The sequence below is a fragment of the Haemaphysalis longicornis genome, unplaced genomic scaffold (genome assembly GCF_048455015.1).
Source record: "Haemaphysalis longicornis isolate Haplotype H1 unplaced genomic scaffold, Haemaphysalis longicornis Haplotype H1 scaffold_1, whole genome shotgun sequence".
In the NCBI taxonomy this organism is placed as follows: Eukaryota; Metazoa; Arthropoda; class Arachnida; order Ixodida; family Ixodidae; genus Haemaphysalis; species Haemaphysalis longicornis.
This window is the reverse complement of record NW_027526203.1, coordinates 234,730,629-234,751,978: the sequence shown is the minus strand read 5'-3', so window position 1 is coordinate 234,751,978 and position 21,350 is coordinate 234,730,629.

The window sequence follows — 21,350 nt, the reverse complement described above, 5'->3', positions numbered from 1 at the left end:
GGTTTCATAAAAGGTGGTTCCCGCATACCCAGGGACCCAAACAAGGTCAACTTCAGTAATGTGAGGTGGCAGAAGTGATCGAAACGTCTGTAGAAGAGGCGAGTCTGTAGGAGAAGAAAGGGCTAAGCCTACGGAAAGGGAATCTAATTATGAGTGGAGATGATATCGATATGTCAAGCTTTCGTAGTGCCAAGACTATTGCCCAGGATTCCGCATAGAATATAGGGATAAAATCCACTAGACGAACCGAAAAGGACCAATTTAGGGAAGGGGAAACTATACCTATTCCGGATTTTTCATCTCGTTGAGAAGCATCTGTATATATGATATATACTTGCTGAATCGAGGCCAAATGATCATGTAGGATACCATTGAGCAGTCGGGCAGGTAGCATTTTAGCATTTTGGGGAAAGATGTTCCGGAAGTTGACCGTTAACGTATTACCCCTATCGAGAGATGGACGTACGTTATTGACCGCCACCCCTAATGGAGACAGCAAGCTTTGTGCTAGTGTAACTTGCGGCCGATAGGACCTGGGACACTGGACCGCCAGAAACACAGCTGGCTCAGCCACAAAGATAAATTGTGCCCTATTAACCCCCGCGCCATAGGCTCTCAGAACAGTATCCACAGTGAGTATTCGAAATCGGTGTAACAGAGGGGAACTCGAACTTCCAAATAAAGTAACGCATTAGCTGCATTTTTAGGTAGCCCTAAACAGCAGCGAAGGGCCTGGCGTTCCAGAAGAACTAGGCTATGGAGCTTATACGTTGCAGACCCCGAGAATAGAACACACCCGAACTCTAAAATAGGGGGCACGTACATACGGTATACCATCAGAAGAGAATCACGGCACATTCCCCTCTTTCTATGGCTGAGGCGCCTCAACATGCCAACAGCACGTGCTCCTTTAGTAGCTATACGCTCTATTGTGAACTCCAGTATATATAGTTGACTGGTGTATACTACCCCAAGGTATTTTAAAGAATCAACCTGGGGTATGATGTGCTGACGGTAACTGAGAGAGATACTGTCCAACCAGGAATCTAAAGTATTCAGATACGACTGCATTAGTAGATACAGTTCGTGTATGTCAGAAGCTGACGCGAAAAACGCGATATCGTCGGTATAGACGTAAGTATGGGCATCCGAAACCACAGGGACCGAGCTTAAAAGGATATTAAAAATATGATGATGATGGTTGGGAGTTTTATGGCGCAAGGCCGACTAAGGGCAAAGAGCGCCAATGAAAATATAAAAAAGAACCGGCGAAAGGACAGCTCCCTGTGGTACACCTCTTTTCTTGTTGTTTTCGTGTTCGTCGTATTAAGCCTCCCAAGAGCTGCACCTACTCGCGGCGCGACGTTCCATTTTTAATTAGGTTAGTGCACGCGGGCACTGACGATGATGATGATGATGTTCAGTGGCTTCCCCTTTGTAACGGGGTGGTGTTGCACAAGTGACCTTAGTTGCGACCCTGATGTACATTCACCCCTTCTTCAAAAAAAAAGTTACCCTTTATGGTACTACTTCAGTGCGCTAGTCTCACTTTGTTCGGGCGCTTTCCTGGCTTCTTCTGTGCACTTTTCCATTGAGATTATAACCGTATTTTCCTCACCCCCACTGCTTTGCAATTCCGGGTTAAGGCCCTAAGCTTCCGGAAGCTGCATGCCTCCTTCACTGAGGAACGGCCGGATACCCTTGAAACGGGTTAAAGCACCGAAAAGTGTCAAAAAGCAAAAATAGGGCCGGATTAAGGGGGGGGGGGGGGGGCTACGGGGGCTGCAGCCCCGGGCCCCCAGCTGTCAGGGGCCCGCTCGATCATATGTAAAAAAATATATATCTTGAGTGTGCCCACTGCCCGCATCGAAAGTTGAAGGTAGGAGCTTCAACCTCACCTTCACACCGAAGCTAACTCGTGACAGATGGGGGGGCATCACGTTATGGTCGACAACCTTCGAGTCCATTTCAATTTAATTTTGGTTATTCCTACTCCTCTTCCTTGTTTTCCAGAGGTTTATGAGGAGACGTTTTGGACCAAAAGTCGTGGGTACACAGCTTGACGGGGCCTATAAGAAGCCACTGTTACGAATCGGCCTGCGCCGCCGTACTTTCCCGCATCACTCCTCGGCTGTGCGGCGAAGCCACTGCGTGCGCCTTTCAGCCGTCAGGCGCCAGCATGTTCATTCAAGTTTCGACAAGCCGGGCCAGACGCCTCGCTTTCAACGCGCTTCAAACTTCGACGGTTGCCGGCCCGGCGGGGCACGTTTCAACGTAATTCAAACTCCGGCGGTTGCCAGCGGCACGTCGAGACTTGTTCAAGGACACAGAGGCCCCGCGATCTCAGCGGAGTCCTCCTCTCTCCCCTCTCTCGGACTCAACGTGCGCCGAGGCTACCAACTGTCACGAACTCTGGAAAGAGCGTTGTGTGTGTCTGTGACGTTCGTGGCGTGTTGCCGCTTGTTGGCGTTTTGACCGTTACGGCTTTTGGGTATAAATAGAAGCCGCCCAAGCGCTGTAACTCATTCCTGTTTGAGCAGCGAATCCATGCTGTCGCTCTGCACGAGTCCTGTATTGTAACCTCGCCCGTCGGGGCATTGTTTTTTTTTTTTTTTTTTTTTGGCTTCGGCTCACCTCTCGCTATGAAGTAAACAGTTACGTTAGCCTACGGCTTTTGGACTTCTTCACGGCTGCAACAGCGGCTGGCCGCTCGCATCATACACGCTACCACTCGTATGTCGGAGGCCACGGAGCTCGGATCGGGTGCCCCCGCCCGGTCGCAACACCACGTAATAAAGGTCCCGAGCTCGGCTCCCTTCTTTTTCGGCACAGGTCGTTTCGGTAGTCTTTTCGGTACACGGACATCTAAGTACGCGGACGTTTCGGCGCGCGCACGTTTCGGTATAAGAAAGGGTCAGGCATGGAATAATGAAATAATTTCCGAAGAACATTGTAAATTTTTTAAGCATGTGGGACGTTGTATGTAATTATTGACAAGCACTGCCCTACGGGCTCATACACAGTTTCCGCCAGAAATTTCAATGTATAGCGCTTGACAAGGAAGTTCATTGCGATGACGACCCGTTCGATAAAGCTAGTGGATTAGTTGAATCGCATAAGCGTGATTGATATCGACTCGATATTTCTCGTTAAATGGTCAGCGTATATATGGTTATTTAAATGTTCAATGGTTGTGTAGGCCACTCGCGGGGTCGTTCGGCCTCAGCCCGTGCCTCTAGCCCCGGATACATGGACTCGACGAGAAAGGGTCGAGTCGACTGGCGGGTTCAGCTACCTCGACCCCTCCCGCGTTTATATGAAGAATGGAGGTGAGGGGAGCGGCAGGGTTCCCAGAAAAGGAGCTACCGTATTTTCACGATTCTAATGCGCGCCCTCTTTTGCTAAAAGGCAGTCTTAATATTTGTGTGCGCGTTACAATCGGGCTCAAAAACCTAAATAGGCTTTAAAGCGGCCAGAAGCATGGCCATGCGGAACGGACGGAGTCCCCGCAAAATCCAACTCAATCCAATAAAAACAAATCCGTCAAGAATGAGTGAATTTCGGCGCACTAATTCTTCAATGGCATGTCGCGTACCTTGGTCAGCTGTTGCACATTTTTTTTTTTTGTGCTGCTGCAATTAGCCCGTAACGCCTAGAATTATGAAGTTCAGGGCACTTGAAATCGCAAACAGCTTCAGTGTTTCCCGCTATGAGTTTATTTCCAGCAGGAGCTGGATAAGCAATTTTATGAAGTACAATCATTTTTGGCTTCCACAGCTGCATACGCCAAATAAATGCTCCCTCTTCAAGGTACGTGGTGTCATGACTTTTCCATCTGCGCAGTACCGCCAGTGTCAAATTATTTCTTTTTTCGAATTTTCCTGCGCGAACTTGCCCGCGCGCTACGGCTGTGGGCGTGCTATAGAGCTGCGCAAATACGGTATCCTGCCGACCCGCGGCCCGCCGACTCAGCCCGACGAACGAGCCAACCTGCTGTAGCCTCTGCAGGCTGTCTGAGCAACAGGCGTTGCGGAAGCTACATGTCCGCGCGACTCCATTCGTAGCGTAATTCTCTAGGCGCTACTCCGTGTGGACGCAGAGGCCGCCGGGCCGCGTATTCCCAAACCATATCCCGTAGGGGCCCAAGCCGACCACACCCCCTAAGCAGCGGCGCAGCCAATGAGGTTAAAAAAATTGCAATTTTTTAACCTCCTTTGACACAGCACCGTGACGTCACTACCTATATGTGCGCGACTTCATGCGAGGTGGATTTTTTCTTTTTCCCCCTCCCCTCATTTCTGCTGCTTTGCGGGCGGCCGATGTTTCGCTCCGTGGGCAAGGCTGGCCTGCGGCGCTGGGGAAGCTGACGCACATGTGGTAGAAGTTAACCTTTTGTACCTGAGCTTCTGATCTCTCCGCGCTCTTCTTGCGCGCCTGCAAGTTGACGCTGACCTCCGATCGTGTTCCTAGATAAGCGCTCGGCTCGGTGCTCGAAGTGCGCGCGCGCGGATGGATGCGTTCACGTACATGTGGCAATTATACAAGTTCCGGAAAGCAAACACTCTCATAAAAATGGAGACAAAAATTTGTTTTGATCATTTGTGATCGCGGTGCTTCGCGGCGGCTGATGGTTTCGCTCCTAGCGCAAGCCTGGCGTACGCGCTGGGAAGATAAAACTCGCTCTCCGCGCTCTCTTGTGCGCCGTCAGTCGCTCGTCTCCCATGCTGTTCCTAGTTAAGCTAGCGCTCGGCGCGTTGCTCAAAGTGCGCGCGCGGATGGATGCTTTTGCACGTACATATGTAGTTATTGTTTAAGTTCCGGAAAGCAAGCACTCCTAATAAAGTGAAGGCGAAAATGTTTTTTTTTTTGGTCTTGGGTGGTCCTTTGGACTCCGTACCGAAGCGCAGAACGTTTGCTCTCATTCAGCCGAAAGCACACGCGTACGTCGGTCGCTCGTCTGCTACGAACATCAGCGAGCGTGTGATTCGCCATACTCGTCTGTGCCTCGCACTCGCGCAGAACTGCCCATCACAAGGTCCGTTCTCATAATTGTGTGCGCCACGCGCGTCCCCCGCGCATTCACGTGATGGTCGCGAAGCTTATAACTTCTGCTTCATGGATAAGCGCGAGCAGCCGCTCGAGGTCGTCAGAGATGACCTCGCGTCAACAAATCATGAGTCTGTGTTCCGCGCGAACCTGCCTGACGAAGTAGCAGTCAACGCCTTCATGGACACGTAGAGCGGGTGCACCAACACAACCTGGATTGTCCAAAAGGTCCAGAAACGGGGCGAAAGGTATGTTTTTCGATACGAAGAGTTGAAGTCCGCGAGGCGTCGTTTTGCAACTTGTGTTGTACTATTTATATTTTTATTCTTGCTATTTCTTATTTATGCATTTGTATACTTTTTTGCGTGTGTGTGGCTTACAGTTGAGGTGCGAGCTGTGACACAATGCGCGCGAATTAAATCCAGACATTACAGAAATCTATATATGTGGTAGCTAAAAATGCGCCTCTGGAAACAGACACAAACTGCTCATCTATACCCATCACCGGATCTCGAAAAGTGACAATTTTGTGCCGCTATTTGGACTCCCAGATCACTATTGCAAAAATAGTGCGCCAAGGAGATAACTTTTTTTACTTAGTTTTATCTCTGCTGCGACTACCGTGACTTCAAGCTCACGCGCAACTACTCATTAGTCCCAGCGAAAAGAATATACGTATCTGAGTGAGTGTAACACTTTATTAAATGAGAGGCCATGGGGCCCTGGGGCCCGGGGGAGCAAGGATGAGGGAAAAAGGGGAAGGTCACAACTCGCACAATGAACACAGTTGCAGTCTTGGGGTCCTAATCGCAAAATGAACACATTAAAGTCAGTCAGTGGCAGCAAAAGACACAGTTCACACTTAAATGTACAGTTCACACTGTAGAAAATGCGGTTCACACTGAAAACTGTGCACGCTGCAGACAGTTCACATGGGAGACCGAACGGGTAAGTCGGCCAGGCTGCTACACCAATTTGTAGAGTCCGTTTTCAAGGGCGTTCTCAGTAATTGCTTCTAGACTAACAGTGTAGAATCTCTTTGAATGGGTCGCAGCCGCATCGTCATCGACCGCCATAGGCCTGGTGTGGCCAGCCATTGTCTTGAAGGGACAGAGGTCAATCTCCCTGTGATCTGGCATCATCGGCATGTCTAGGGGCGCACGAGCGCACGCATTGCTTCTTCGTCTTCCCTACCCCCCGACGTTCCATTAAAGACAGACCTTGATGGTCACTTCTCTCCCCCCTTGACGCTCGAGTCTCGTCCTTGGGGGTCGACGGATCCCACAACTTGGTGCCGAAACCACCCGGGACTCGTGTCTGCCAGGCCGACACCGACAAGCAGGACCGATAGCTTTTCTTCGACGGCTTCTGCTTGACTGACCGGCGGACCTACCTCCAAGGACCAAGGATGATTTCAATCGAGCGCAAGCTGCGGCGACGATCTGCCCTTCGCGACAAGCTTTCCGCCGTCTTGACGGAGATAGAAGACGGCCTCCGAAGTGGCACCCTGACCACGACGATGGGCGCAGCGGTATCCTTGGAGAGGATCGAGGCCATGTATCGACCCATCCTGAAGCTGGACGAGGACATTTTGGGGGTCATCATGGACGAAATGGTCACCGAAGAGACTTCCAACACGACTTCCTACAACGACAAGGTGGTGAAGATAAGAGCGGAGCTTCAACACAGATCTCGAGGCGAACAGGCTGGTGAGTCTCTCGTTTCGCCTTCTTTAACGAGACCGCCGCCTAGCGAAACCGCAACCACCAAAACGAAGCTACCGACCATAGAACTGACGAAGTTTGATGGAGACCGTCATAATTGGACCAGATTCTGGAGTCAATTTGAGCACGCCATACACAAGAATTCGGAACTGCGAGCGACTGAAAAGTTTCATTATTTGACCAGCCTGCTTACCGGATCGGCCGCTTCCGCAGTGACTGCGCTCCCCGTTACAGAACAGTGCTATAACGACGCAATAGAAATACTCCTGAAGCGGTTCGGCGATCAGACTAGGATTGTTCAAGACCACCTGCGGGCACTGATTGACATCAGAGCAGTTTCGTCTTCGAGTGACGTCGCACAACTTCGAAAGCTTTACGACGAGGTTCAAGTACACTGTAGGAGCTTGAACGCCCTTGGAACAAGCGCGGACACCTATTGCTCTATGTTACGTGAGCTGCTTCTACGAGCACTCCCTCGAGATGCATGATCGTGAGGTACCACCAGTGGTCAAGAACTTCGTGTACTGCTTCAAGGTCAACTGGCATAGAGCGAGAGCAACAACCGATCGACCACAAGAAAAAGTTTGACGAACTGATGGACTTCTTTGGAAACGAAGTTGAGTGCCTGGAAGCAGTTATTCAGGACACGTCGGATTTAACGAAGTTGAAGAAGGACGACAAGCCAGGGGAACAGCTGCGAACGGGAATTTTCGAACATGAACATACTGCAGCGTTCCTGCATGCCGCAGCTCCCGGCATACGAAAGTGCTTGTTTTGTTCCGCCGCACATGACGCAGCGTCTTGCGAAGCTGAAGACGTAACCATGGAACATAAGAAGAGCTTTCTTACCAGATACGGACGTTGTTTTCCTTGTTTGACCCGAGGACACATCGCCCGAAAGTGCAGAAAGAGAATTGCCTGCCTGCGCTGTAAACGACGACATGTCTCCTCGATGTGCAACGCAGATCCGGACAGCCATGAAAAGGGACAACTTATATCGGCCCCCCTACAGCTCCTCTCAGGAAAAACAGGTAGCGCGATCCTCCTCCAGACGCTGAGCATCCAGGCTTCCGGCACCTGTAGCGCCGAAAGGTGCAGGATTCTGTTAGACGGGGGAAGCCAGCGGAGTTTCATCACTACCGCAGCCTCTAGGAAGTTAGGATGCGAATTTCTTGGAAAGGATGTGCTGACTGTAGGAGTCTTCGGAGGGAAAGAAACTAATGAAACTCTAAGAAGAGTTCGAGTTCACCATGCTTGACCCTACAGGTGAAAAAGCACTCAGTGTCGAAGCACTGGAGGTTTCGTCGATCTGCAACCAGAAAATTCCTGTTCCCGAACAGAACATCATAAATGTCGCACTCTATCGACACGACAGCTGTACTGTGCGGATCAGGAAAGGACAACGGCATATCGATTTTGATTGGTTCCGACTTCTACTGGGACATAGTGACAGGGAACATAAAAACAGTTGGGCCCAGCATGAAAGCTGTAGAAACACGACTCGGCTGGACAGTTCAAGGACGTGTTCAGACTACGCCGATAACAGTCCACTGTAAGAACGTCGTGGTTCTACACGCGAGCCTGCCTGGTGTACCTTTCGCTTTCGAACGATTTGGAGAATCGGGGGCCACAATCAGTAAAGATCCAGTACGCGCTTCAACGAGGGTTCAAGTCTCAGAAGACGCACGACACGAACACGTTCTTCCTCGGAAGCAGGACATCGACCTATCCGACAACTTCGATGCAGAAGAGCGAACATGTGACCAGTTGGTTAAGACCCCGGATAAGGGGCAGTGTTGCTCAAGAAGCGAGAACCTGACTGACGCCCTAAAAAAAGGAATAGGAGACCAGTCGCTGCTACAGCTCCCATCGTGGTGGGAAGAACCTACGTGGATGTGTTCGCATCGGGAGCTCCAGAAACCAGAGAGTCCTCTCGGGCTGCCACAGAAAACAGCGGAGGAGGCTAGTGCACAATACTTCATCCTTCAGTTATTGATTTCGAATTCCGTGAACGTTACCAGATCGAAACAGGCTACCCTCTCAACGTCTCTGCCCTTTAGAAGCAGGCTGGCTCTACGTCCTTGGCGGCCGGGAAGATGTAGAATCTCTTTGAATGGGTCGCAGCCGCATCGTCATCGACCGCCATAGGCCTGGTGTGGCCAGTCATTGTCTTGAAGGGACAGAGGTCAATCTCCCTGTGCTCTGGCATCATCAGCATGTCATAGGGGCGCACGAGCGCACGCATTGCTTCTTCGTCTTCCATACCCCCCGACGTTCCATTAAAGACAGACCTTGATGGTCACTTCTCTCCCCCCTTGACGCTCGAGTCTCGTCCTTGGGGGTCGACGGATCCCACAAACAGGAACATGTTAGTCACGGACCCGACTAACATGTTCCTGTTCAGTCGGAGGGGCGGGACCTAGAGTTAAAAGCTGGAGGTGATTACGGTCGAATAATGGACAGAGCCAAATTAAGTGGTAACGATTTGGTGTGCCTTCCCGATTACAGGGGGGGGGGGGCATCAGCGCCATTCGGATCCTGCTGTAGCTGTCTATTTATAAATAACGTATCTTATGCAGCAAAATCTGTGTGTGCATGAAGCTCAAATTGTTAAAAATAACTAATCGACATTGGCAACAGTGTGAGTGGTAGCACGCATGATTACTGATATCAAACTGCGCCCTGATGGCTTCAGTGAAGAGACTGTGGTCAATAGCCCTGTACAGAAGACTTATATCAAACTCCTCGTGGAATTCAGTAGCTGTACAATCCAACTATTACTTAGCCCTTGGTTGGTATATATTTTCGATATTGTTTCCCTAAATTGTTATGACAAGCTGTGCAAATTATGCAGCATTCATGACCGAGTGTAAAACGTGTACGTTTCAGCTGGTGTCTTTCTTATCAACGTATCACCCTTGCATGAACGATTCACACCTTCCATTGCTGTTAATAAAATGTCAATGTTTTCCTTAGTGGCACTGTTCCTGATAAAGAATTAATGCAATGAAGTAAATGTTAACGAAATTCAATGTAATAGTGCTTATGAAGGTGCCAAAATGTAGCAGCTCATGCAGCTGTAATATTTCGCAAGGGTAGGACAGTTTGTAAATGTAGTCATGGGTAATTGGCTGCCTTTCTTGTAATCCTTACCTGCAGCACCGAATCGTGTTTTGAGGTGTGTATATAGTGAAAGAGCACCCAACTCAATTAGATACCCTTCTGTGTGTTGTAGAATGAGCTTTCAATGAGGGTGTTTGCTTTCCGGAACGTATATAATTGCCACATGAGGGTGAAAGCGTCCATCCACGCGCGCGCACTTCGAGCACCGAGCCGAGCGCTTATCTAGGAGCACGATGAAAGGTCAGCGTCAACTTGCAGACGCGCAAGAAGAGCGCGGAGAGATCAGGGACCCTCGTACAGTCGCCGGTATTTGTCGCGCAGGGACTTCCATTTTCTCTGCACGGTTTCTGCGGCACAAACACACGAAAACAATGACGACTTGTTACAATAACTATGCGCACAGGCTGCAGCGCAGGTGACAAGTGCCTTACCTCCGTCCGCAACGTGCACCAGGCGCCACGGCTGCTGCCACTTCATCCCACAACGTCTGTTTGCGGGGTTTGTTCTTGTTATCTTTGTGTTTAGCGTGCCATAGAGCGGGGCGGGCTGCGACTGCAGTTATTAAAGGGACACTGAAGTGATATGTAAACATTGCGGGATTACTAGCGCAAATTGTAGTCCGGAGTCCCCAGGCCATGTTTCGACCACTCTAGGCGCGTTTACGCGATTTTATTTAGTAGAAAAACTAATTCGAAAATGCTGTCCTCCTCTCTTTGCGCTCGCCCATTTTCTGTGGCGTTTTCGTGTGACGTCAGGAGGGGATGAGCTGGCAATTGGCTGGCTACGCTACTGCACGGCTCCCCGGCCTTCAGACAGAGTCAGTCGGCCCAGCGTTTCGTCCGCCGGCGGGTCGTCGCAATCAAGGAGGTTAAAAAAAATTGCTTGGTCGCAATTCGTTCGCTTAGTTGAAACGAAGCCAGGACACGTTTGTGAATGGAAGAATGTGCCTTTCTTTACTTGGTTTGTTTGTACACTGTATCTAGCTCCAAGTCAAGGTCGCTTCACACAGGCGCTGCACAAGCGCACATGCGACGCTTCGCTGACTGGTACGCCAGTAGGAAAATATAAGGCCTCTTGAAGGCGGGAGAAGAGTCAGCGAAGTTAATATAGGTACTAAATAAATAAAATCAACTGATATTTTTACCGTACAGCGTAAAACTAGGGCGCGGGAAGCACTTTTTTGCGCTGGGCGAACAAGAACAGCGGTCAGCAGCACGACTACGCATCTGCGAACGCTTTTCCGTCTACGAAATGCAATTGCTAGACGTGAGCTACTGTGGAAACTCGGGCGACGCTTACTGCACGAGCGCAGTACAACAAATAGTCACCTAAGCTGCTTGAAATGCCAAAACTAAATAAAAGTGTAAACCGGTTGTGCAATATATACCCTATATTAGGAAGGCCTGCGGATCAAGCGTCGCACGATAAGTACCAATGTGCACGTCGCCAGAAGTGTGTTAGAGTGCTGTGATGCCTTCTCAGGTCGTGTGGCGATGGTGCAACTCGACCTTGAGAAGGCTTTTGACCGGGTGTCCCATGACATACTCTTCAGAATCTTAGAATACACGAATGTTGGGTCTGTTATCTTGAATGGTATAAAGATGGCGTATGCCGGATGCAAGGCGAGCATAATCGTTAACAAAAATTTAAGTGAAAGTATAAATGTTGGTTGTTCGGTCAGGCAAGGTTGTCCGTTATCGCCTCTTCTTTTTGCGCTGTATCTCGAGCCTTTCTGTTTAAAAATAATCAAGCATGAACGAATACGGGGGTTTGCATTACAGAACACTGAAGTAAAACTGCTCGCATACGCAGATGATATAGCGGTTTTCTGTCGCGATCAAAAGAGCATAAGCGAAGCAGTTAAGGTGGTTAAGTCCTTTTGTGAAAAATCTGGGGCTGCAATTAACTGGGATAAATGTTCAGGATTGTGGCACGGGAACTGGTGCTCAACCCCCGCCGTTTTTGAATGTATACAATGGACCACGGCACCAACAAAATATCTAGGGGTGCCTCTGGATCATTATAGGGACAGCCGAGACTACTGGACTAACGAAACCGAAAAGTTGAGAGACAAAACCAGAAACTGGCAAGGGCGCAATTTTTCTATGTTTGCCCGTGCCACTATCTGCAACTTTTTTTTGTTAGCCAAAGTTTGGTACGTGCTGCAAGTGTTGTGTATGCCACGTGCTAATGTCCAAAAAATCCACAGAGTATTTGCGGTCTTTATTTGGTCTTCCAGCTGGGAAAGAACCAGTCGCTCTAACATTTTTCGCCCAGTCAAAAAGGGGGGTCTTGGTCTTTGTCATTTATTTTTACGACAAGTTGTCGCAAGGTTTTGTTTTGTGCGGGATCAAAAAGACGCCTTCTTGCGCACTGTAATTCAAGTGCGGTTGAAAAATGTGCTGCCTGACTTTGTTGTGTCTTCAAGTGATATTGTGTGCAGGGGGGTGAAAGGTTATTTGCGTGAAGTGGCTCTGTCTGTTCAATTTTTGAAGGTACGATTTTCTTTCGACTACCTGTGTAGTGTTTCCAGGAAGCGCCTGTACAAAGATTTAGTTGATGTTTGTTTACCTGTGCCACTGTATAGGACGTTATACGGTGAGGGCACAGGGCTTGATGTTTTAAGGAGGGTTAAAAGTATGCCTGTGAAGCCTGCAATGAAGTCGTTTTTCTTTAAACTACACAGTGAAACCCTTCCCGTAGATACTTGGTTAGCAGAAAGAGGTATCTTTGTGCCGTGGACAACCGACTGCAGACTGTGCAAAAAGCCGGAAACTATTAATCACGTCTTCATCGACTGTTGGGACCCAGTGTTCCACTGGGACGTCCTCCAACGTACGTTAAAGAAAGATTTGCCCATAACGCCGCGTGGAATTCGGTTCTTACCTGTAAAAAATGAGGGCGGTGTGCCGTACGATTTGATCATGCTCCTCAGCCTTCATAGTATATGGAAGACGAGAATGGCGGTGAGGAATGCGGATATAAATGCCCGGCCTGTCAGGGAAAATTTCATTGAAAGCGTACAGTATATACGGGAAGTGTTTCGTGCTGAGGATGATCCCCCTGAGTGGTTGCCTGTGCTTGACGATTTAGTGTGTCTTAGAAAGTTTTAAAGCCAAGTAGTCAGCCAAGTAGGGTTGACAGATCATTACATGACATGATGTGTGATGTGCTGTACAAATGTCAAAGCAGGCAATAAATTAAAAAAAAAAAAAAGGCTTCGTGGCCGAGTGGGCTGAGGCGATATGTAGTTCACCGCAAATGTTTTGCAAGTCACGAGTTCGAATCCCCGCGGGTATGTGCTTTTTTTTTTTTTGTAAGTTCACTTTTTTGTTTTCCGCCGATGTTTTCTATATTGAGTTCACCTTTTTTGGGCCGCAACGTTCATGTCTACACGAACTAGTTCACAAAACACGCGCAGGCTGGCACTGGCGCGCTAGCGAGTTCTCGTTGGCGTGCTGTTGCCATAAGCACCGACTGCTTGCAGGCAGTGGGCACATGCCAGAATGAACAGACCCTTGGCCTGGTGCGAACACGCTTTTTACGATACAGGCATGAGGGAGGCAAGCTCCAAATATGGGGGAAAAGCGCATGACATTTGGGCGTCTGCGGGTACGCGGAGGGCGTTCATGCACTGCGTAGGTCTCGGCTAGTGAATGCTACGACTACAAGCCGTCCTGGGAGGCTTATCTTGTGCATTTTACAGCCGCCAACATGGCAGAAGCGCGGTACGATGGTTACTGAGATATTGAGAATGCCCATCCAACAACGCCATTGGTTATGTTTTACAGAACCGAAACCGAAACCGAAACTTGTTTGATTGCTAACCTTGGGCATCGTCCAATCACGGCGCCCCTCCTCTCGACGTCACAGCCTTAGTTGGTGCGGCCGCCGCAAACCGCGCATGGTAGTTTTTCTTCTTTCGCGCTTTGTAAAATAATTACCGATTTGTCAACCGGATAAACGATGAAAAGTGTGCTAATTTGAGCCAGTCTACGCAGTGCAAGCAAAAACGGGAGCTTGACAAATTCACTTCAGTGTCCCCCGGCGTCGATGTTCGGCATGCCGGCCACCATTAAAACAGCGAGTACTGGCACCAGCGCCGCTTCCGCCGCTCGCGCCGATATCTGGCGAGCGTAGATATCGGCGTCGCCCGAGCGTCAGCCCGCGTCGCCATGCATTTTGGAGCGCGCGCTGACGCTCGTCGACGCCGAACGACGCTGACGCTCGCGCGACGCCGAAAATACGCTGCATGTGGTTGGGCCTTCAGGTACAAAAGGTTAACTTTTACGACGTGTGCGTCAGCTTCCCCAGCGCCGCAGGCCAGCCCCGCCCACGGAGCGAAACCAACGGCCGCCCGCAAAGCAGCCGAAACGAGGGGAGGGAAAAAAAAGAAAAAATACAACTCGCAAGAAGTCGTGCACATACAGGAAGTGACGTCACGGTGCTGCGTCCAAGGAAGTTAAAAAATTGCAATTTTTTTAACCTCATTGGCTGCGCCGCTGCTTAAGGGGTGTGGTCGGCCTGGGCCCCTACGGGATATGGTTTGGGAATACGCCGCCGGGCCAGCCCGACCCTACACTCTTAAAAAAAAGGTCGGGGCATTCACTAATGGAATACTAAGAAGTTAGTTGTCCCAGTATACATTAGGTACTTAGTAACTGGAGGTAGTAAATTTAGCACTAGTCATGGTTACAAACTGAAGCAGGCAGTAAGCACCACTACCTCCACTAGTAAAGTCCTAGCGATAGCACTCGTTTGAGCTACAGGCTTCGATGGGAATCAGCTTGAATAAAACGGACACAAAAGGAAGAGGGAGATACACGACACACTGCTTTACACGACACACCGTTTTATTCAAGCTGATTCCCATCGAAGATGTACCAACTATCACAGACCAGAGTCATTCTGAGCTACAGGCGTTTTCTAACTCGCCATGCATAACCTAGTCATAAGCACGACCTTAATCTAGTGCATACTGCTTCCTACACTCAGTTAATTTACTAACCATGCAGTTGCTAGTGGCAGTCCCTACGTACAAAACCGCGGGGTAGTAAGGTTCATAAGGAGTTAGTAAATACGGCCGTTACTACCTTTTTACGACCTTATTTATAAAGAGTGTAGCGGCTCCCTTCGAGCTGGGGAATCAGCAGGCCAAGGCGGTGTGAGGAGCTCAGGCGTGGACGCCAAACAAAGCAACCACAACGTCTGTTTCCTTTCGGGATGACGAAAGCTGTGTCCACTTAAAGGGGTACTGACACAAAATTTTGAAGGCGAGATAACTTCGGAGGTAGATTGGTGTGAACACATATACATCATCTACAAAATATCAGTGGCGAATACAGCTTAGAACATATTTAAAATCAATTTTAAAGTGTGAGAAATGCAACCGAGCAGCCAGCAGAGAACCACGCGCAATCGACATCCCGCGGATATTTTGTAAATAAACAACATCCAAACACGTCACGAGTTTGTGTTTGCAGCTTCCTCACTGCCGGCGTTTTTCGCCGGCTCGCCCGGCTCGCCGCTCCAATCGGAGGGCCGGAGGGCGGAGCTGCTGCTGTCGAGAACTAACGACCTGATCGTTGGCGGCGGAGGCGCTGTGATTTCGTCCGCTCATCTGGCAGCTGGCCGCCACCGAAGTTCTACAGCGATTCCAGGTACTCTGTTTCTATTACTTTTATTTACATTGGACGCGAAAACGCGCCGGAGACACGAAAAACCCACTGAGCGAGCCGCACGGTCGCTGTGCAGGCGGCGGCCACGGCCGCGAAGTGGCCCAGGCCGGCGCAGGTAGCTCGAGCCTCGAGTGATAGCTTGTTACCGCTGCACGAAGTTGTACCCAAGCCCCAACCATGGCAGAAGGAGTTAATGATGCGATGGCGGGTTGCATTAAAAATTGTCATCGGCACAGCTTACGGGAGCGGCAATCGAATATCCGCCGCAGTGCTAAGCCGAACACATCTGTAGGCGGACCTGTAGGCAGACCGGCCGGCTGCTCCCAGCGCGCGTCTTGCCACCCACTGTCTCGAGCGTCGCGCGTCGTTCTTTAGCCGCGGTTAGAGGTGTGCGCCGAGACATCGGCGCGCCGCCGCCGACTTATAAAATTATTCTTAGGGACCTTACGCCGACTGTTCTCGCGGCGCCGCCGCCGCCGACGCAAATTGATCGGCGCGCCGCCGCCGCCGCCGCCGACGTATTTCTTCGGCGTGATCGGCGCGCTATTTAAGTATATAGAATAAAGATGACTTTTAAAAATTGATCCAGCTTCGTTCAGAATCATTCAGATTTCAGAACCTCAAAGCTGTTGAAGACTATGTGACACAAAGGGGTACATCTAAACTTGAATTTCGACTGCGATGTTACAAAGCCGATTGAATGTGACACGCGCTATAACGACGCTTTGACGCCCTTATCATGACGCCATTCTAGTGCGCCACAGCACTGGACTAACGAAATCAATGCGGAGTGTGACGCTCTTTTAAGTGAACATTGCACGCAAGTGAACGACGCATTACAATTTTGGAAGGCGCTCAGAAAGGTCTACCGTAGCTCTCATGCTTGGCTAAAAAATTCTTTGTATCCCGGCCACGAGCAACCCGAGCGAGCGAGTGTTCTCAGTGGCTGGTCTTGTCCTTCGATCTCGAAGAGCCAGTTTGCACCCTCTCACAGTAGATAAACTCTTGTTCATTCATGACAACTATAGTCTTTGCAAATCTTGCCTCTGAACGGAATTGTTCTATCCAATCATTGTGTTGTTCCCAGTTTGTTCGTTTCCTAAATGCACTTGCTGCTGCTTTGGAACACCGATAGCTGCACGGAAGTATATAAGACAGCAAAGGTTAAAAAATAACGTTGTTTTTTTTTCTGCAATAATTGTGCATTCGAGCAAGGCCTGCGTTTATACTAATCCACTCTTGGCTCATTCAACCTGGTGATGATGAGTAAATTGAGCAAAATCTGTTTTCTACCGCATCATAACATGTTTTAGTTGAATAAAATGTTCACCTGCTGCAAACACAAAACAAGTCTTTTGATTCATTTTCTTCCTGGAAAAACGCCGTTCTGAGAAAAGGGTGACTAATATATAGAATTACAGACTATAATATACAAATTGATTTCACTTATTGTCCAGTCTGGAATTTGCGTTACTTGTAACATCTGGTGATTGGTTGACAGCTTAAAAGCTGAAAGAAGCAAAATATATACTCATATACGAGCACCGTTTTGTTTTTGTGTGTTTTTTGTTTACGTAAAGCATTCGGAACAAGTGGAAGCAAGGTTAACATATCTAGAGAGTGACACGTGTGTTGGTGTTGGCTTGGCTGAATGGAAAAATATCTCGTGTAAACCGAGAATAGCACAAAGAAAACAATTGCGACTATGCGATGCAAGAAATAAGTAAACCTATGCGTATTCGTGGGCGAAGAAACACACAAACACAATTAACGTACGCGCCTTCAGATATGTGCCCAATATTTTTTTCAAATATGTCGGCTGCAACAAGGTATTTACAAAAACGCGTTTTACTTATCTCACTTTCAGCACGTCTGTATTGGGTCCTCTCAGCCATTATTATGAAAATCCCAGCATTGCAATCAGTTTAGCAAAGACGGATGTAGCGAAAAAGTTTTTTTTTTTTTTTTTTAATTTCTGGTTCCCGTTTTCACGCCGCCGCCAACAAAAAGTGCGCCGCCGCCGATGATTACCCGGCGCCACGCCGACGACGCCGCCGCCGGTCAAAACCGACACGGCGCACACCTCTAGCCGCGGTAGCATTTGCACTCGCAGCGCCTGCGTCACGTCCACGGTCGCTTTTAAAGACGATAGTCTTTCTTGGGCTACTTAAACCCAGAAATTTTGGTCTGTCTGTATGTCTGTATGTCTGTCTGTCCGTCTGTCTGTCTGTGACTCGATTCAGCCACCCGGCCAAAGCAAAACAATGCCTGCGCAATAGTCTTATATAGTCACAGCTAAATCTACCCGTCTATGTCCGGTGTAATGTTCATACTTCTCAACATTGTTGAAGAAGAACAAGACATTACGCAAATATGAGACAACAATACAGAAGTGATATTTGCAGTGTTCCTTTATAAAAAAAATCAAACATGTTTGACTTTTGCGAAATTAAATACTTCATCAACTGCAGAAAAAGAATTCACTCCGCCGTCGCCTGCTGTTGCCCGCGCCACTATAGCTTCTGACGCCATTTTAAGAAATCAACCGGCAACAGTTACGCAAGGTTCCACTAGATAGGTTCCACGTTCTGCTTGCAACGCACGTGGAGTAGGGAAACGCGGTTCTATAAACGTTGAAGTAGGGCGCCTCGATTAACGAGCGTCTTCGCCGTACGGCAGCTTCGCATCGAGACACCCGGCTTGGAGCAGTGGAACGCGGGAAATTTAAAATGATTTAAGCAAACCTTTGGCGTCTTTACCTTGGGAGGAGCGCGACGCAAGAGGAACAACATAAGAGGTGAGCGGGAAAGCGAAGGGAGGCATTTACTTCGCAAAAGCCGATAAAGACTATCGTCTTTTGACGGCATTGGCAACGAAAGGAGCAGATACGCGGCCAATTTTTTAATTAAGCGGCTCCCGAGATCAGTACGTGGGGGCATTCGCAGAAACTGCCGGTGATGCGGATTCGCCAGTGCTACGGCAGCTCTGCTCTGTGATATATCCCTCCGACGGTCACGTGGTCAGCTTTGTTCACACAAAATACATCGGTTCGCGGCACCCGCTGAAACCGAAACTGCGACTGGCCGCAATGAAAATGCCTCTAATTAAACAACCGTCACACGCTGAAGCAAATGAGGTTTCTACAGGTGATAAGTAGGTCACTAGCTACTTATCGCAACGAAAAAAACAAGATGCAAATTTTTGTGTCAGTGCCCCTTTAAAAACGCATCCCGCGTGCGGCCCCTTCGATGCTGTCTTGAAAACGGACCTCCGCCGCGACTCAAAGACGGTAAGCCGTTTGTCCCCGTGGGCGCTTTTCGCTTTGGAATGAGCCGGAGGATGGCGCGGACCAAAGCTTGGCGGCCCGCAGGTCTGGTCCCGCTTGGGTTTGGGAGCGGCAGCAGGAGGAGAGGAACCCCCGAAGGAGCGCGGGAAAACAGTGGACGCGGCAGACGTGTTGAGGACTCGAAAACGGGAGGTCCACCCATACTCACCTCCGTCGTAGACCCCGAATCTAGACGAGAAGCTTCAGCGTGTTTCCACTGCCAGTTACGACCGAACAACGACTGATTGATTGATTGTGGGGTTTAACGCGCCAACGCAACGCAGGCGATGAGGCACGCCGTAGTGGAGGGCTCCGGATTAATTTTGACCACCTGGGGATCTTTATCGTGCGCCGAAATCTCGTACACACGGGCGTTTTTGCTTTTCGCCTCCATCAGAAAAGCGGCCGCCGCGGCCGGGAATCGAACCCGCGACCTCGTGCTCAGCAGCGCAACGCCTTAGCCACTGAACCACCGCGGCGGGTCGAACAACGACTCGACCGATCGACAACGAACTACTGACTGCTGGAACCGTTGCGCGGCACCGACGGGAGCAGCAGCGTGGGGGTGAGCAGAAACATTATATCCCTATGAAACTGTTGTCTGATGCCATCTCTCGTGCTCACCTGTCGCTCTCCAACCCAAAGGGGACCTGTTAATGTGTAACGACTTGCCGACTAGCAAGACCATCACAGCTGCGCAACAGGAGTTCATCGCCGCTGAAAGTTCGACGGCCATGCGCAAACCCACGCCCGAAGCTCCCCAGCCCAAAAAGCGACATTTTTCTACTTATCGTCTTTGTGCTAATCGTGCTTCGATAGGAAGGTTGCGTTGCGCGACACGACTGAGCCGCTCCCACCCCCCAACCTTCTTCAAAGGCGGCGCGTGTTTTAACCGTCGCGTGATTTCTCGTCTGCGCGGGTAACCTACAGGATTTTGGCCCGTAAGCCGTGACGGCTAACTGTTTGGCAGATGTCTGTGAGTGACAGCTGCCTGCGCGGACTTTGAGGCCTCCCATATATGCAGGCGGAGAACTTTACAATAAAACTAAAACCTTACAGGCTTAATAAAATATGCTTCTTGTAAGAAAATACTCTTCTGTACCATGGCATGTGCAGGCCGACATGGCGCTTCGATTAATTGTGAATCTGTGATGGGCCGGCAATCAAACAATACCAACTTTTATGCCTGATAAAATCCGTTATAAATAATACTAGACATCAATCCAAGAAATTAGTTTCCGAAAGCGTAAAATTATGTATAATTTATCACTGATCAGAGAGAATAACATGGGCTTCGAAAATTTTCGCATATTAATGCGGAATCATTATCATCATCATCATCATCATTAGGGCCCCAAGGACGCAGTAGCCCCGGGCCCCAAAGTTTCCTAATCCGGCACTGGGCAAAAGTGGTGCTAAAGTCACGTTTGTGAATGCGGGGGTTAGTGGATAAGTTCGTGGGCAAGCAGCAGGCGCACATCACAGTTTTTCGCTGTGAAATAAGTCCTTTAAGGGCGAGTTCACCATTGTTTTCCTTTCCGCTTCATTCATGCGAGCCTTAACTCGACACCTGCATGCAACGAAAACCTGCATGCAACGAAAACCTGCATGTAACGAAAAATTGCGAATTTGGTCAACTTCGTTATATCCAGCCCTTTGATGGTCGAATTTTTTGGTCAAATGCGACCCCCCCGGGTAGATTTTTTTATTGCTCATTTAAATTCTTCGGATGAATCTATTGCGAGAAAAAAATATCGTAATTTTTTTAGGGTGACCATAAAGTGACAAAAAAATCGTTTGTGTTGTTACATACAAGTGTTTTATTCATGAGTAACACGAGAAAAATTCTAAATAGAAATGAGAGAGTAACAAGCCGGCACCTTTTGAGTGAATCGAAATCAGATAGACATCAGCTTCGCGGGCGCAAAAAGCGGAAGCGCCCGGAGGACGATACCGAAACCAGCCGCTGCGCCCGCGCGCGCGCGCGGCCGGATGCGCGAGCGATAGACGGCGCACCACTCCTAAAAAATACAACAAAGGAGAAAAGAGCCTCATCAGTTTCGCAGGCGCCCTTGGTCTGTGGCAGGCGCAAGAAGCGAGAGGCGCCCGGTGGGCGTAAGGGGCCTTAGGTGGGCGTAGAGCCACTAAATGAGCTTTATTTAGTGACGCTAGGTGGGCGTTACCCAGCGCGCCCCCTTGTTACCGAATGCGAAAGCGATAGCCGGCCCGCCGCTGAAGTAAATCATACAAAATAAAAAGAAGAGCCATCGGCACAAGAAAATAATTTTACGTATTTCCGCAGTGTAGCAGCACATGCCAAGCAAGAGAAGTTGGCGAAAAAGGCGCGCTTTTTAAACATATAAGCGATGACGTACATGTACATTATTGACCATTTTGAAGGTGTTTGCAGAGGACGAGAGGACGTACATGTACGTCCGGGACCCTGAAAGGGTT